We start from the raw sequence: 17245 nt of genomic DNA on the forward strand, positions 1-17245 counted from the left end.
TAGAGCACACAGATGCATACAAGCACCTCCCTTCACCCACATATCAGCCAACCAATACACACACATGTGTGCGCGCACACACTCAAACACACAACCCCCCCCTCACACACACACCCTTGTTTACATGCTCACAGTCCAATGTAGCACATATGTTGGTTTTCACACAGTAACGTACTGTAGCTCTGACAGCCTGCTGTCACTATCTGGCACATTACATCACTGTGGATATAAACAACCAGGTTTGACACGTGGATCACTGATGGAGTGAAATCAGGACACGGGGGCTACTCTCTTCTCTATTTCTCTATTTGTCTCACTTCCTCTTTTACTCCTCTTTCTCATTAAGCCGTGATGGATCTTGTGTAGCTCCTGGTACCAAAATACAGTCACTCATTTCACTGGCTGTTTGTTGTCAAGAGAAAGTCAATTCTGATCTGTCTGTGTGTGTGTGTGTGTGTGTGTGTGTGTGTGTGTGTGTGTGTGTGTGTGTGTGTGTGTGTGTGTGTGTGTGTGTGTGTCTGTCTGTGTGTGTCTGTGTGTGTCTGTGTGTGGGTCCACCGAGAGTCTGTGACAGAGTAAATTAGGATCTGTGTGTGTGGGCAGGGTGTGTGTGTATGTGTGTACTGTACTGTATATGAGCAAGGGTGTGTGTATGTGGTTTGGGGGATGTGCATATGGGTGTTTGGAATGGGGGCACGTTGACATGTGGGGGAGGTCTGTCTGGTCAATATCATTATGGGCCAGTGAACAGTGGTGTAAAGTACTCAAGTAAAAACACTAAGGTACTACTTAAGTAGTTTTTTGGGGTATCTGTACTTTACTTTACTATTTATAGTTGTTGCAACTTTTACTTTTACTTCACTACATTCCAAAAGAAGGTAATGTACTTTTTACTCCATACATTTTCCCTGACACTCAAAAGTACTCGTTACATTTCGAATGCTTAGCAGGACAGGAAAATGCTCCAATTCACACACTTATCAAGAGAACATCTCTGGTCACCACTACTGCTGCTGATCTGGCCGACCCACTAAACACAAAGGCTTCACTTGTAAATTATGAGTGTTGGAGTGTGCCCCTGGCTATCTGTAAATAAAATAAATAAAAATACAATTGTGTCGTCTGGTTTGCATAATATAAGGAATGTGAAATTACTTATACTTTAATTTGTCCTTTTGATACTTAAGTATATTTTATCAATAACATTTACTTTTGATACTTAAGTATATTTAAACCAAATACTTTTACTCAAGTAGTATTTTACTGGGTGACTTTCACTTTCTATTAAGGTATCTTTACTTTTACTCAAGTATGACAATTGGGTACTTTTTCCACCAATGTGGGTCCTGAACTCTGCCTATCTAAATGTAATATGAGAAGAGGATACGGAAGAGATGAAGACAGGAGGAGAGAGGGAGAGAAATAAAGAAAGAGAAAGAGTAAAGAAGATAATAGGGCGGCAGGTAGCCTAGTGGTTAGAACGTTGGGCCAGTTATCGAAAGGTTGCTGGATCAAATCCTTGAGCTGACAAGGTAAAAATCTGCCGTTCTGCCTTTGAACGAGGCAGTTAACCCACTGTTCCCCGGTAGGCTGTTATTGTAAATAAGAATTTGTTCTTAACTGACTTGCCTGGTTAAATAAAAAAATGTACTGTAGGGTGGAGAGCAAAAGGAGAGGAATGAGGAGAGACCTAAAATCATTCTTTGTAACCCTCTCACCTGGGGCCATGAGACTAAAATGGAGAGAAAGAAAGAGAGGGGGAGAGAGAAGAACCGATAAAGACAAAGAAAGAGGATTGGTAGAAGTAATATACCCGGCCGGGTATGGGCCCAACGCTCCAGCGCCATCCATTTTCAGGGCTAGTTGATTCGGCAGGTGAGACAAAAAGGGAAGAGGGTGGCTCTTTCTTTCGTTCTCTCTCTCTCTCTCTCTCTCTCTCTCTCTCTCTGTCCTTCTCTCTCACTGTCCTTCTCTCTTTGTCCCTCATATTCTCATAGTGGTTCTCTGTGACATATCTAATAGCCTGTGTGCCGCCGTGCTTCTCCAGACTGACTGACACACACACACACACACACACACACACACACACACACTGAGACGAGGGGGGCGGAGGTGGAAACATTAGAACATCAGGGTTTTAGCAGGGGGGTTTTGATTGACCAAGCACTTAAGACTATTAAATGACTTCATCGCCCTCCTCACCCTCTTGCTCACCACCCTCTCACCCTACCTCTCCGCCCTTCCTCTCCCCATACCCCAAGTCCTCAGGCTCTCATTGTGACTGGAAATTAATGAGTGTAGACAGCGATGGATAACCCCCCCTCATCCTCAGTCCCTCCCTCATCCCTCACTCCCACCTTGGGCTTTCAGCTTAAACCCCTCCTGTGGTGTTTTCACCATCAAGGTCAAACCAATGCCATTTACAGTAGTACGGTATTTCCCAACAGAGATTTGCCAATGTCAATGTCTGGTGTCCTTGGTTTGTTTTTTGGGGACAGACAGTTTACAGTTGTACAAACTGATAAATAGGATACAAATTGGATTGATTGGATTTGATTGATTGACACAAAAGCATGGAAGCTCTTTCAGTCAGTGGGTGTGTTAAAGGACTTGATCTTTAGAGTCCAGTCCTGTATTGGCATTTCCTCTCCGATGCCCTTTACCCTCCACCCTTCCACCCTACTACCCTACTCCCCTGACCCTAATCCTACCCAGGGGCTTCATGACCACACAGACTAGGCCCACCCAAACAGCCAACCCAGAGCTCCCTGAGGTCCTGACTCTGCCCCACTTTATCCCACTTGATCTTAACCACTGCCCAGCAACCCCGAAGAGCTAACCCCAGACCCAAAGAGCCAGACCTAGCCCAACCCCAGAAACACAGTCTGTGTGTCCATCCGTCCGTCTGTCTGTTGGTGTCTGTGTAATGTGGGACCTCTCCTGCTCCCTCCATCTGGTGGTCAGTGGGTGGTCCTGTCACCTCTCCTTAAACCAACTGGAGTGTGATGGTCAAGCAAACACCGACTGTCTCCACAAAGATGTGTGTGTGTGTGTGTGTGTGTGTGTGTGTGTGTGTGTGTGTGTGTGTGTGTGTGTGTGTGTGTGTGTGTGTGTGTGTGTGTGTGTGTGTGTGTGTGTGTGCGTGCGTGCGTGCATTTCTATGATGAGCTGAGGTCATTGTGCACTTGTGGCACCTGTACTGTAAGGAGAGAGGATCTTTGCCCCAACTCTGACTGACATGGTGGATGACTGCCAGATAATGAACTTTCCCACACACTGTTAGCACTCAGCTAAATACACACTCACTTAGTTAAATAACACTCCGCTAGATGACCTCAACATTATCAACAGTTGGCTATTTCTGGTGAGAAAATAGACTGGGAAAGGTATTGTCGATTCTATCGATTTAGAATGTAAAGTAAACAAACACTTCCTGTCCCCCCTCCCACTGTAACTTTTGGAGTGTGTAGCCGTAGCATGCGCCTCATTGCCCTCCAGAGGACATGCTCTCTGCTCATAAATAATGTCCATGTATTATTCACAGCTGCTTCGCAAGCTCCCCCTGCTAATGCCTCCTAATGTGCCCAAACACACAGTTTCCACACAGCCTGGCCCTGGCCTGCACTCACACACTCACAGGGCCAGGTGACACAGTGACGGACAGAGACCCCTTATACAGTGCAGGCCAGTGCACAGGGAGGCTGGGTGACTCTGTCATGTATGTAATTATAACCACTGAAGCATACTGTAAGTATGAACTCTCTCTCTCTCTCTCTCTCTCGTTTATGTTTATCTCTCTCACTCTCTCTCTGTTTCTTTATCTCTATACCTCTCCCCCTCATCACCTATCTCTTCATTGTCCCTCTCAAACATTTTTGTCATTTAGCAGATGCTCTTATCCAGAGCGATTTACAGGATCAATTAGGAGATTCTTCAACGATCTTAAACGCTAGGCTACCTGACGCCATCTCTATAGCTTCCATATCTCTATGTCAACTGCAGCTTTATCAATATGGGTTCAATCAATTTTCCCACACATGCATCATAGTTTCTGACTGAGCATTGACTCAGTTAGCTTGAGGACACAGTGTGACAAAGCCAGAGTACAGTAAACCTCATCAATATGTAACAGTGCCTTTGTGACTCTGCTTAGGAGGTGAGTGCAGTCTGAATGAAGAGAGGTTTTAATGTACAGTGCACCAGAGCACATTCTGTATGACAAAAATAACTATTTTCAAAGTACAGTACTATGTGCTTTTTTTTACATGACTTTCTAAGACAGCTAAAACAAATAATGGCATAGTAAAAAGTTTAACCCTGAATCGGTCCTAATGCACTCTTGACCTGGCCATGTGGGGATTTCGTTTTGATGAGCCAGGATGTCTTGATAAAGATAAAGCCACAACTCCTCACATCACATGGTGCTGTTGTCCCAGTTAGTGACTGATTCAGACAGAGGCTCTATTCACTCTGACCGTGTCTCTCACCCACTCTATCTCGCCCCCTCCCTATCACTCCCCCTCCCCGTTGCTCCCCCCCTTTATCGCTCCCTCCGTATCTCTCTGACCACATCTACACTTTCCAAACATTACAAAGGTCAAACATTCTTTTCTTAGTTTTACTTTTACTCCTGTGGCTGGGGGTTTCCTCAAGCTTGCTGGAAATGGGAAGGGGAAATCTGAAAATATACATTTTGTGAGCTCATTTTAAATTAGCATAAAAAGAGAATGACAAAACCCCCTACTTTGGCAATTGATTTACAATGAATCTTGAATGAGTTCGAGAGGTTGGTCGTCTTACTCACAACATGATTGATATGACAGGATCAAGAACATAATATTCACATACTGAATCAGACTGTTGTGGTTGGTTTTCACGACCCTGGAGTTGTGAACTACCACTAGTACAGTGACTGTCACACATGCCAGATTAGTTAGAGAGGTTGGCTTACAACATGACGGATATGACTATCATGAATATGATGTTCAGAGTCCGAGGCCGTTGGGGTTTATACTACGCTGGAGTTGTGATTCACTATGGGTGTGTAATATATGCAGCCCACAACACATGCTGTGTGTCCACCACTACCTGTTTATCCATATACCACAAGTCCTCCACTAGCTGTTTCTTAAAAGACCATATCATAAATCTCTCTCTCTCTGTGAGCATCTATCTGTCCCCCCTCTCTCACTCTCTCTCTCTCTTCCTCTTCCTCTCTCTACCAGCATCTATATCTCGCACACACTCGCACACACACACGTGCACGCGCGCACGCACACGCACACACACACACAAAGTGACATTCACAGACCACTCCCACTGGCCACCGACTTCAATTAATGTCACCATGTCATTGAATTTAGGCTAACCCCTAGAGTCGTTGTCCGGACCCCTTCAGTAATGTAATTAGCATAATAAAAAAATCCACCTAACAATCTGTCCGTTTTAGCTACTGATATCAGGTTTTTTGCATTGGATGCATCTCAATCCACCGCATCCGCCGATGTCGCACTTATGCATCTGTGGTGACAGACCTAAAGCGGTGTTTGCCAGACCATGAGACATCCCAGAAACCGGTTTTCTCACAAAATCGTATGTAGCGTCCGAAAGGTTAATGACCCTTCTATGAAAAGATGAGACTCTCACGAACACGATGGTGTTCTCCGTTTTGCTCTACGACCGCCACAAGCGTCTTGGGACTCGTCTTAAGACGGTACAGCCAATCTGCCAACTTCTGTCTGTAGCGTCCGAACAGTTTGGGCTACACACTAAAATGACCCCTCTGTGGAAAGGTGAGACTCTCACAAACACGTACATGCCAGTTGAAACATTTTATGGAACTATAAACTACATGGAAACTGTTTAGTGCCAAAAATAAGGGGTTAAATACATGTATAATTTGTAAATGTTTCCTGATCTTTCCTATATCTGAGAGATATAATAAAGATCAGCAAACATTTTTTATATATGTATATTTTTTTTACATGTATTTAACCACTTATTTTTGGTATTAAACAGACACTTCAGAACAAACTTTTTGGGGACTATCTATGGTTCCATGTAGTGAATCTGTTATTCAATGCGTTTGTATGGACTAATAGCCAAATAAGTCCAAATAAAACGAATAGCCAATTAAGGCCAAATTAAACATCAAATATGTATATACATTACCTTTCAAAAGTTTGAGGTCACTTAGAAATGTCCTTGTTATTTGAAAGAGAAGCACATTTTTGGTCCATTAAAATAATATCAAATTGACCAGAGATAAAGTGTAGACATTGTTAATGTTGTAAATGACTATTGTAGCTAGAAACGGCAGATTTTTTATGGAATATCTACATAGGCGAACAGAGGCCCATTATCAGCAACCATCCCTCCTGTGTTCCAATGGCACGTTGTGTTAGCTAATCCAAGTTTGCCTAGAAGGCCAGCATCCTGGAGTCGCCTCTTCACTGTTGACGTTGAGACTGGTGTTTTGCGGGTACTATTTTAATGAAGCTGCCAGTTGAGGACTTGTGAGGCGTTTGCTTCTCAAACTAGATACTATAAGGTACTTGTCCTCTTGCTCAGTTGTGCACCGGGGCCTCCCACTCCTCCTTCTATTCTGGTTAGCGCCAGTTTGTGCTGTTCTGTGAAGGGAGTAGTACACAGCGTTGTACGAGATCTTCAGTTTCTTGTCAATTTCTCGCATGGAATAGCCTTAATTTCTCAGAACAAGAATACACTGACGAGTTTCAGAAAAAAGTGCTTTGTTTCTGGCAATTTTGAGCCTGTAATTGAACCCAAAAATGCTGATGCTCCAGATATTCCACTAGTCTAAAGAAGGCCAGTTTTATTGCTTCTTTAATCAGGACAACAGTTTTCAGCTGTGCTAACATAATTGCAAAATGTTTTTTTTAATTATCAATTAGCCTTTTAAAATTATAAACTTGGATTAGCTAACACAATGTGCCATTGGAACACAGGAGTGATGGTTGCTGATAATGGGCCTCTGTACGCCTATGTAGATATTCCATGAAAAAATCTGCCGTTTCCAGTTACAATAGTCAATTACAACATTAACAATGTCTACACTGTATTTCTGATCAATTTGATGTTATTTTAATGGACAAAAAATGTGCTTTTCTTTCAAAAACAAGTACATTTCTAAGTGACCCCAAACATTTGAACGGTATTGTATATATCTTCTTTTATACTTCAAAGGATCTTAATATTAAAAGTGTGTGAAAAATTCAGAGTGTAAATAAGAGAGAGAGAGAGGTCTTACCTGAGTCACTGTGACACTGGACCTGTGTCTAGGGTTTCCGCTGTCTTCCTCCTCTTTTCCTTTTCTCTCAACTCCTCTGTGTCTGTTCTCCTTTCAAAGCCTCTGAGAAAATCTAAGTGTTAGATAACTCCATTCAATGTTTTCCCTTTCTCCTCCTTTATTTCCTTCTTTCCTTTTCTTCCTCTTTCCTATTCTCTGCTGTTTGTGGTGTGCTTGCCCCGCGTTACACTGAGGAGATGTGTGTGTCTCTGCCTCTGTTTCAAAAAGAGTGAGTGAGTGTGGTGTTGAGTGTGATTCCGCTGATTGTCAGAGCGACTGACTGAGAGAGAGAGAGAGAGAGAGAGAGCAAAGCGAGCACAAACACATCGACCCCTTAGGGAAATCCCTACTCCCGCCTCCCTCTTCCACCTGCCCCCTGCTCTCTCTCCATCAACCCCTCTCTCCCATTCTTCTCTCTGATTTATTTGTCTTTCACATACTTTCTCTGTCAATCTTTCACCCCAACACTTTGAATGGACATAAGACTTAACATTTGAATCTTTCCCTCCTTTTTGTCACTATGCATATTTTTATGATTTCTTTCCAGCCATGACCATGCCTTAAGACGTCCTTAGACATATTTGTGAAGACATCTTGAGACATCTTACTGTGAAGATATGTCTTGGGAATTGATGACGTGTCTTTAAAGCCTCAACTTTGTGTCTCATTCAAGATGTATCCAGACATCTGAAGGTGAAGGCTGAGTATATAACAGCGTTTGATTTTACTTGAAAACAAATGTTAGTGGGTTTTTCAACCTTCCCATTTCTCATACCATTCAATATAGACAGTTATTTGAGAATGAGACTTTGAGTAAAAATCTTTGACCTTTTCAGTTTATTGCTGAGAGACTGTGCGCATCACTTGACATAAAGTGGAATTAGTGGCACTTATGAATAAGCTCTGAAGGTTTTTTCTCTCCTCAATCAAGATCGTTAAAAGCTTTGGGAAAGGCAAGCACATCTTAGCCTTTGTGTAATTTCCTTGATTTTGTAAGGAATGTATTAGCGGTAGTAATTATTGTAGAATAGTTTCCAATGATCGAGACACATCACCAATGTACTTATCAAAATGCTCAAAGTTCCACAGACAATCAATGCATCGATTATAACTTTTAGTCAGGAATGCGTGTTCTGAATGAGTTTATTGGATTCATACAATCTAGGTGAACATCGCTAATATTGTTCAGATTTGGTTGCAGGTTAGAGCATGGTGCTTTTATCAACAGAATTGTGGGTTTGATTTGGGTAACATACAAACTGTACAAACTGTATGTTGACTGTAAGCCTGAAAGCCTTTGTTAAATTACCATAGTAATATCTAAAAGTACATGCATGGCTGAAAGACGATTGAATAAGACTAAGATCCTCAAGTGACCTTTGGGATAAGACTCCCAGACAGGTGTATTGGAGGGATCTCTTGATCTCATTCCATTGGACCGATTACACTCTTCAGCTTTAGCCCCATAATCTGTTCTTCTAATACAGTGGCAAGAAAAAGTATGTGAACCCTTTGGAATTACCTGGATTTCTGCATAAATTGGTCATCAAATTTGATCTGATCTTCATCTACGTCACAACAATAGACAAACACATAGTGTGCTTAAACTAATAACACACAAATTATAGTTTTTTTTTGTCTATATTGAATACATCATTTAAACATTCACAGTGTAGGTTGGAAAAAGTATGTGAAACCCTAGGCTAATGACTTCTCCAAAACCTAATTGGAGTCAGCTAACCTGGAGTCCAATCAATGAGACGAGATTGGAGATGTTGGTTAGAGCTGCCTTGTCCTATAAAAAACACTCACAAAATGTGTTTGCTACTCACAAGAAGCATTGCCTAATGTGAACCATGCCTCGAACAAAAGAGATCTCAGAAAATCTCCCCCCCACACACACCTCCCCCAATCCCCACATACACACACACCCTTTATTTGCTGCATATGCCCTTTTCAACAGTTATATTAATCTCTATTTGTGTCTCTGCGCTCTCTCTCTCTGCTGTGTTTTTTTGGTGGGGTGGGGGGGGGTATGTAGAGGGAGGGATTTTATGCAGGATTTTTTTTCCAAAAATGAGAAGCTGCACTACTGTCGAGGTTCTCCTTGGGGGGTGCACTTCACCGAGCAACCCTGCTCCTTCTCTTCTTCTAGACCCCTGGGATTCACTCCCCACCCCTCTACTCCTCCCTCTCACCCCTCGTTCTCTTCCCCTTTCCCTCTCTCCCTCATTCGTCTCATCACCCACTCCTCCCTCCCTTCTTTCCTTGTTAGCTCATCATCTCACCCGCCACTCTTCATCTCCTTCCGATGCTCCAGCTACCTAGAGCTCTGAGCCCAGTTTCCACGAAGGCCCCCAACTTTTCTCTTCCTCTTTGTCTCCTTATCAGACTGTATCTGGGTCTGAAGTCTACCTCTCTCTTCCCAGGCACTTCTTCGCTTATCTCCTTCCGCTCTCTCCCCGCGGCCCTCCCTCTCCTCCTCCCCCCTCCTCCTCCTCCCTTCTTTTTTTTATCTTCTTCATGATAAACACTTTTTCACATGCACGCCTCTTTATTTTTGGTAACACTTTATTTGGATAGCCTGGATTTTCATACTATCAACAAACTGTCTGTTGATATGCAACTGCTTGCTAAGGCTACGTTTAGGGTAAGGTTTAGAATAAGGGTTAAGGTTAGGGTTAAGTTTAGGGTTAGAATAAAGGTTAAGGTTAGGGTTAGATAGTTAGTTGAAATGTTACTGATAGCCTGTAGAGCATCTAAAGATGGTCTACCAAAATAATGTGAAAGACAAGTCAACTGTGAACATCAGGAATGAATAATGCAAGACAGGAAGCAAACCCCTCAACAACAACAAAGCACGACACACAACCACTACAAGAAGCGCTCTAATTTACAACCTGCTGTTTGTGTGTAGGTGTGTGTGTGTGCGTACATGCGTCTGTGCGTGTGTGTGTGTGCTATAAAAACATCTGTAGTAATGGCACACTGTCAGACAGTAGAATAGGTGCTATAGTTGTTAAGTTGCTTCTCCACCCTGAAGTCTCGCTTCACTCGGTTTCTCTATTGCCTCCTCCAATAAAAATAACCTTCATGACTATGAAATGTAGACCTCATTTAATTATGGGCTGCATTTGGCTGTTATGGCGTGCATTTATATAGCGCCTTTTCACTGGGTCCCAAAGTGCTTTACATTGCCATTTACCTCATCCACCATCCATGTAGCAGCACCCAGCTGCTGTTAACCAATGATGAGAAGTTGGATGTGCGAATTATGAAGATTGTTTTGTTGACTTTGGCTGGTATGTTTTACGACTAGAGTAGACAAGAAATGAGTAGATGTGGAGAGAGGGAAAAGCAACCATTCAGCAACTATTTAGAAGTAATTTTAAAAGCACTCATTGTTTCATTCAGTGCCTGAACCTAGATCAGCACTCCTACTCTGAGACCCTTTATGAATACGGCCCCTGGACTCTTTTTCTCTCTTTACACTCTTAGCATTTTCTCTCCTCGGAGTACGAATGCACTAATGATCTTTTTCTCTTCTTCAATCAGAAATGAGATCATTCAACAGTCAAAAACACAAGACAAAACCCACTCTGGGAACATTTGGTCAAAGAGAGTTTGGCCCAGTCTTACAGCAGCACCGCTCCTAGTTGGGAGTCTCTTAGTTCTATGGCATATGGTTCTCTTTAGAATCATCTATGGTTCTTTTTAGAATTCAAAGGTGACCAAAGTAAGTTCATTAGCTATTGATGCGTTGTGTAGTTGCGGCCGCTGAGCCAAACTAAAAAAGAGTCCCTAATTAGGCATAGAAACAGAATTACAGAACATTGACTTAAATGGGAATGTCTGTTCTAGTAAATATATTTCTGTGTAATTAGGTAACCACTGCCAGATGGGGTGGGTGAACTCCTGCTTTCCCTCAATGGCCTGTGTTCATAAAGCATCTCAGAGTAGGAGGGCTGATCTAGGATCAGTTTTGCCTTTCAGATAATAATGAATAAGATGATATGGTCATGGGGGACCTGATCCTAGATCAGCACTCCTACTCCTCTGAGCCGCTTTATGAATACAGGCCGTGGTGTTTTTGTGTCTCCCTGTTTGTGAATGTGCCCAGGAAGTAAGTGAGGACCCACCTGTCACCATGGAGATGGGCTCCTATGGGGCTAAGGCCTGTGTGATTGCATCAAGTTAGTTGTTTGAACTTCAAGCCAAAGCACTTGTTTGGACCTCTGTCTTTGAGTATGTTCCAATGGAGGTAATGAGCTGGGAGGAAACCATATGTGAAGGGTTGCTGGAAAAAAGGGTTGGTGGTGCACAGCAAATTCTCCAGTGTTAACTCAACACTAACCACGTTCCCATCCAACCATTTCATGTGGATGAATTACCTGACACATGAAAGAAGTCACGACCAGGCTGATGGAAACACGGAATGCCGGTACAATTTTATAAATGCCGACAGACAATTTCTTCATTCGACATGGTGTTTTCTTTTTATGTCTTTGAAATGAGTTATGCAAGAAATGTCAGTGAAAACCCCTTTATGCACAAATATTGATATAATAACCATCATATCGAAGTAAACTTGGAGTCACGCGATGATATGTTGTGTGGTCCTCCCACTACGACTCTGGAAAGCATGCAGTTTATTAGGCTACAGATTATATAAATTATGATGAACCTCACAGGGTGGTAAATGTGCAAGGAGCTTGATGCTCCTTTCCAATAAATATCGAGGCTCTTATTCTGGTGAAATGATGATTTGATGCTTGGCTGCCGTTTGACAAATGCAAATAATATCGCTCTTATCCATAATAATGGCATAGTGTAGGTAACCTACCCGTACTGTATCTGAGACCTGTTGGCTAAAGCACATTTGCCAGAGTGGGCACATTTGCTATATAATGCAACTGTTTTTGTGACAAAACCATCAGTAGAGTTGAAAATGAGATGGAAACCCATATAACTTGTATTTTGCATTCGTTACATGGGAATTTAACGGCAAAAGTTATTTTTGTGTGCACTACGTCATCACGCACAATATTTTATTCGTAAAAAGTCAGTTTGATGGAAACCTAGCTACTGACAGAGTTAAATTGGACACTGGTCCAGTGTCTATAGCATTTTTCAGTGTTACAGTGTCAGAGATATGAATGTTGCATTCATCCATTTTCATTCCTGTGGCCTTCACCAAGTAAGATCCTAAGCTAATATATAATGAAATTGTAATTATTTAACAGAATACAACAATTATTTTAAAGCCCTAGTTCTACTCTAGTACAAGGTTTTCAGGCCTGCAAGTCACATTATGATGGCTTGCAAAGTGATGTGTAATTCCTATTGGAATCCAGCCAGAGTTGGGGTATACAACAATTAGAATTTTCATTCACCTGTAACCTGTTGCTACTCTCACTAGGCGTGGCCGTTCTGCAAAGATGACTGCAAGAGCACAGAGCAGAATGCTCAATTAGGTTAAGAAGAATCCTAGAGTGTCAGCTAAAGACTTACAGAAATCTCTGGAACATGCTAACATCTCTGTTGACGAGTCTACGATACGTAAAACACTAAACAAGAATTGTTTAGAGGACACCACGGAAGAAGCCACTGCTGTCCAAAAAAAAAACACTTCTGCACATCTGAAGTTTGCAAAAGAGCATCTGGATGTTCCACAGCGCTACTGGCAAAATATTATGTGGACAAATGAAACTGAAGATGAGTTGTTTGGAAGAAACACACAACACTGTGTGGAGAAAAAAGGCACAGCACACCAACATCAAAACCTCATCCCAACTGTAAAGTATGGTGAAGGGAGCATCATGGTTTGGAGCTGCTTTGCTGCCTCGGGGCCTGGACAGCTTGCTATCATCAACGGAAGAATGAATTCCCAAGTTTATCAAGATATTTTGCAGGAGAATGTAAGGCTATCTGTCCGCCAATTGAAGCTCAACAGAAGTTGGGTGATGCAATAGGACAACGACCCAAAACACAGAAGTAAATCAACAACAGAATGGCTTCAACAGAAGAAAATGGCCCAGTCAGAGTCCTGACCTCAACCCGATTGAGATGCTGTGGTATGACCTCAAGTTAGCAGTTCACACCAAACATCCCAAGAAATTGCTGAACTGACCGTTGTGCAGGTCTGATCCGCAACTTCAGAATATGTTTGGTTGAGATTATTGCTGCCAAAGGAGGGTCAACCAGTTATTAAATCCAAGGGTTCACATACTTTTCCCAGCCTGCACTGTGAAAGTTTACACGGTGTGTACAATAAAGACATGAAAACTTAGAATTGTTGTGTGTTATTAGTTTAAGCAGAGTGTGTTTGTCTATTTGTTGTGGCAGATAACATTTTATGACCAATTTATGCAGAAATCCAGGTAATTCTAAAGGGTTCACATACCTTTTCTTCCCACTGTACATGGAACAATATCAAGCACATCAAACATATGGAAACCACTTTTGACTCCGTTCCATTGATTCCATTCCAGCCATTACAATGAACCTGTACTCCCATAGCTCCTCCCACCAGCCTCCTCTGGTGTGTGTGTACTGCATGTGGCCAGCCAGGTGATGTAAGAAGGTGTGTGTATGTGTTTGCGGATGTCTGTGTGGATTGGGAGTCAAACTAATTACCTGCCATGTGACTCAGGAGAGGAAAAGCAATTGTTGGCAGGAAAAGTATTTTCACAAGGTCTGAGTTTGTCAGGGTGGGTAACAATTACACAGACCACAATCACACAGACAGAACCCGAGGTCTCAATGTACCGTACACACACACACACACACACACACACACACACACACACACACACACACACACACACACACACACACACACACACACACACACACACTCCCTTTCTCTCTCTCTCTCTCTCTCTCTCTCTCTCTCTCTCTCGGTCTATCTGGTGTGTTGTGGCTGGAGCCCCAGGCCTGTGAGAGCACCACTGTGATGCTCATAAGAGCCAGTGGAGCAAGGTGGAGATAGAGGAGAAAAGGAGAGATCTCACATTAATTGTATTCTGTTGTAGAACAACACAACAAGTCACCTAGAATAATAGCATACACTTAATGAAAAATCTTGAACAACAAAGGGGTCAACTACCGATTTGTTCCTTGTGGTTGTTTTTATATTTTACGTTACCTTACACAGCCTTATTTACAGTATAAGCTGGAAAGCATTTATGATGTGCCACTGGGGTTGAGGCCACTTTTCCATCCAATGTCCTTTTCAAGATAAAAGCGTGTCTTTAAAATGCAAACCTTTGCTGGTAAGGAAAAACTGTGTGTGTGTGTGACACTGTGCGAGTATGAGTGTGTGTGTGTGTGTGTGTGTGTGTGTGTGTGTGTGTGTGTGTGTGTGTGTGTGTGTGTGTGTGTGTGTGTGTTTCCGATCTTTAAACCTACTCTGATGGTTGCAGATTTGAGTTCAAACACAGGATGCTGCTTTTGTTGTCGTTTACCTCAGCAGCAGTAAGAGGCTTGAGTAAATGACATGGATATCCTCCCTCTTCCACATTGATTATTAGTATATTGAGGTTAGCAGCTCAGACTTAATTCTTCTCTTAATGCAGTAATGGCTATCATCCCCTCTACTCCACCTTCGTGAAGGAAGTGATCAGTGTCCTGCTGTACAGACCACATCCAAGCTAAGTAGTCAGATAAACGACTGGCGACATTCAAAATCTGGGTAAAATATCCCTTTAAAGAGACAATTCAGGATTCGAAAAAACAACAATACGACAGTCCTACCGCTTGGTTTGAAAACGGCTGTAAGTAGCCTATCGCAGAGTGAGGCTTTAAGTTTTATGTTCATTAATTAAAATGAGCTAAATCCACAGTGTGTACACAGAAGTTGCTGATGTCACTATCCATGTGTGTACACAGACAGAGTTGCTGACAGACACCCAACCAAGTGGCCTGTATTTCCCTGAGGATGGTTCTGGAATCATTAACTAACCAATGGGCCAAGATGAAATGGCACCTAATGATCCACAGTCCAATCAGCCAGCCAGACTGGCCGACAGCTGAGTATGAGGATGAGGCTTGGCCTGATAATGATAATAGACAGCTGGTCACAAGACTGGTACTGATCCATCCCAGACAGACTCCCTGAAAGAAAGTGAGAAAGAAAAGAGAGATGGGGAGAGGGAGGAAGTGTGTATGCGTGCATGAGTGTGTGTGTGAGGAGTCAGCTGGGACTGCAGATCTTCTCTTGGTCTCTTTTGGCAGTAATGATGATGAAAGGATGATGTTAAGATCGCGCCCCATTACCGACTGTCCTCTAGAGTGTGTGTGTGTGTGTGTGTGTGTGTGTGTGTGTGTGTGTGTGTCCAGAGTTGTTGTCAAGCACTGAACTCAGTGGGGAGTCTGGACATACCAATTTCCCAATAATTGTAGCTTTTTCCAATTTATTTACAAGCTTATTCTTCATAAACACAGATCTTAAAGAAGTTATTTTCCACTTCCTCTGTCGCCATGGCGAACAAATTAGCTTTTTCCTTGAGGGACCCCTATAGAGTGTGTGTGGGAGTGTGTTTGTGCAAGTGTGCGTGTCTTGTGTGTGTGTGTGTGTGTGTGTGTGTGTGTGTGTGTGTGTGTGTGTGTGTGTGTGTGTGTGTGTGTGTGTGTGTGTGTGTGTGTGTGTGTGTGTATGTGTATGTGTGTGTATGCACAAGGTGTGTTTTCCGGATCAGAGCGTTGCCAGGTAGGTCCCTCCTCTCCTCTTTCCAGTGATTGTTTATTCCCCTGTGGCCGGAGGAGATTGTTGTTTGATTCAGGCATCTGCCATAGCCTACAGTAACAGAGCATACTGTACCACAAACCACACGCTATGCCTGCTGTCTGGATAGCAATGACTCCACCACCCAAACATGCATGGTTGTAGTTAAAGCCTTTTTCTATGGCATTCTATTAACATTCCAATAACTCTTGCTCAGTTTTCAGATTTTTTTGTTGTTGCATTTATGACTGAAGTTTTCTGAAATGATTATGTTGGTTTCATGTGGTTTAGAATTTTTTTATTAATAAATGTTATTTATTCTACTACGGTCAACAAGAGGCAAAACAACATTCAGACTGTGTCTATGGGTGTAGGCTTTTGTATCTCGATGTGTATATCTGTGTGTGTGTGTGTGTGTGTTTGTTTGTGGAATTACCTCAAAACCGTAGAGCCCTTATTTTTTTATTTAACCTTTTTTTATCGTCGTTGGCCTTGGTTTAAGCCTCCCAATGCTCCTTTAAAATGCGTCTCCAGGAACAGCCAGGGCATAATTCAGCCATGTTTAAAAAGAGCCATGATCTTCCATGAACATGACCTGGCTTTCACTGGCCCCCCTCCGGGAACTGACTCAAAATGCCTCTCCACCAATGGCGGTCAGTGCCGTTTAAGAGGAGGGAGGACGATTTGTTTTTCATGACCATGCCGTTATTTCTCTTACAGCATATTGGATGACTCTCATTCATATTCCATTCAACCAGATCAATGTAACAGGTATAGGTTTAGGCTACTACATGATACTGACATTTTCCCTATACCCATCATGAGGTTGCTACAACCTAGCCTATGAATAAAAGTTTACAACGTAGGTGCACACAGGTCTGGAGACAAATTTGAGGTAACAGACAGTGACACATGGACAGACAATGACATTCAGTACCGCTTTGCACACTCTTGCCTAGCTGATATAGGGTGTAATCATTAGTCCAACAGTTGCAAACGAGAGTTTCTATTGGACAAATTCAGGTATGTTTATCCCCGTTTTGTTTCCGTGTAAGAAACGTTTTTCAACAGAATTGGCAAAATGAATACACCCCTGATCACGTGTAAACACAGATCACTTTCATAGCAGCCACATTGTATTCCTTGTCACATCTATGCGCTCTCCTCCTCTCACATCTTCCCTTCGCTTGTGGACTTCAATTCACAACACATCA

The 17245-nt window shown here is 42.5% G+C and overlaps 1 protein-coding gene across 2 annotated transcripts in view; it reads right to left on the bottom strand.

Moving 5' to 3' along the window:
* Positions 1-7603, bottom strand: part of LOC115164107 (heparan sulfate glucosamine 3-O-sulfotransferase 1) — a 22366-nt gene extending 14763 nt beyond the window's left edge. Inside the window, exon 1 of one of the 2 annotated variants that reach the window (XM_029716236.1) lies at positions 7268-7603. The gene's annotated coding sequence lies outside the window, so the exon portion shown is untranslated. Of the gene's footprint in view, positions 1-6171; positions 6204-7267 lie in introns of those variants that run through there. The other variant, XM_029716237.1, reaches the window with a different exon arrangement.
* Between the last annotated feature and the right edge of the window lie 9642 nt (positions 7604-17245).

This window comes from Salmo trutta, chromosome 27 (genome assembly GCF_901001165.1).
Source record: "Salmo trutta chromosome 27, fSalTru1.1, whole genome shotgun sequence".
Taxonomy (NCBI): Eukaryota; Metazoa; Chordata; class Actinopteri; order Salmoniformes; family Salmonidae; genus Salmo; species Salmo trutta.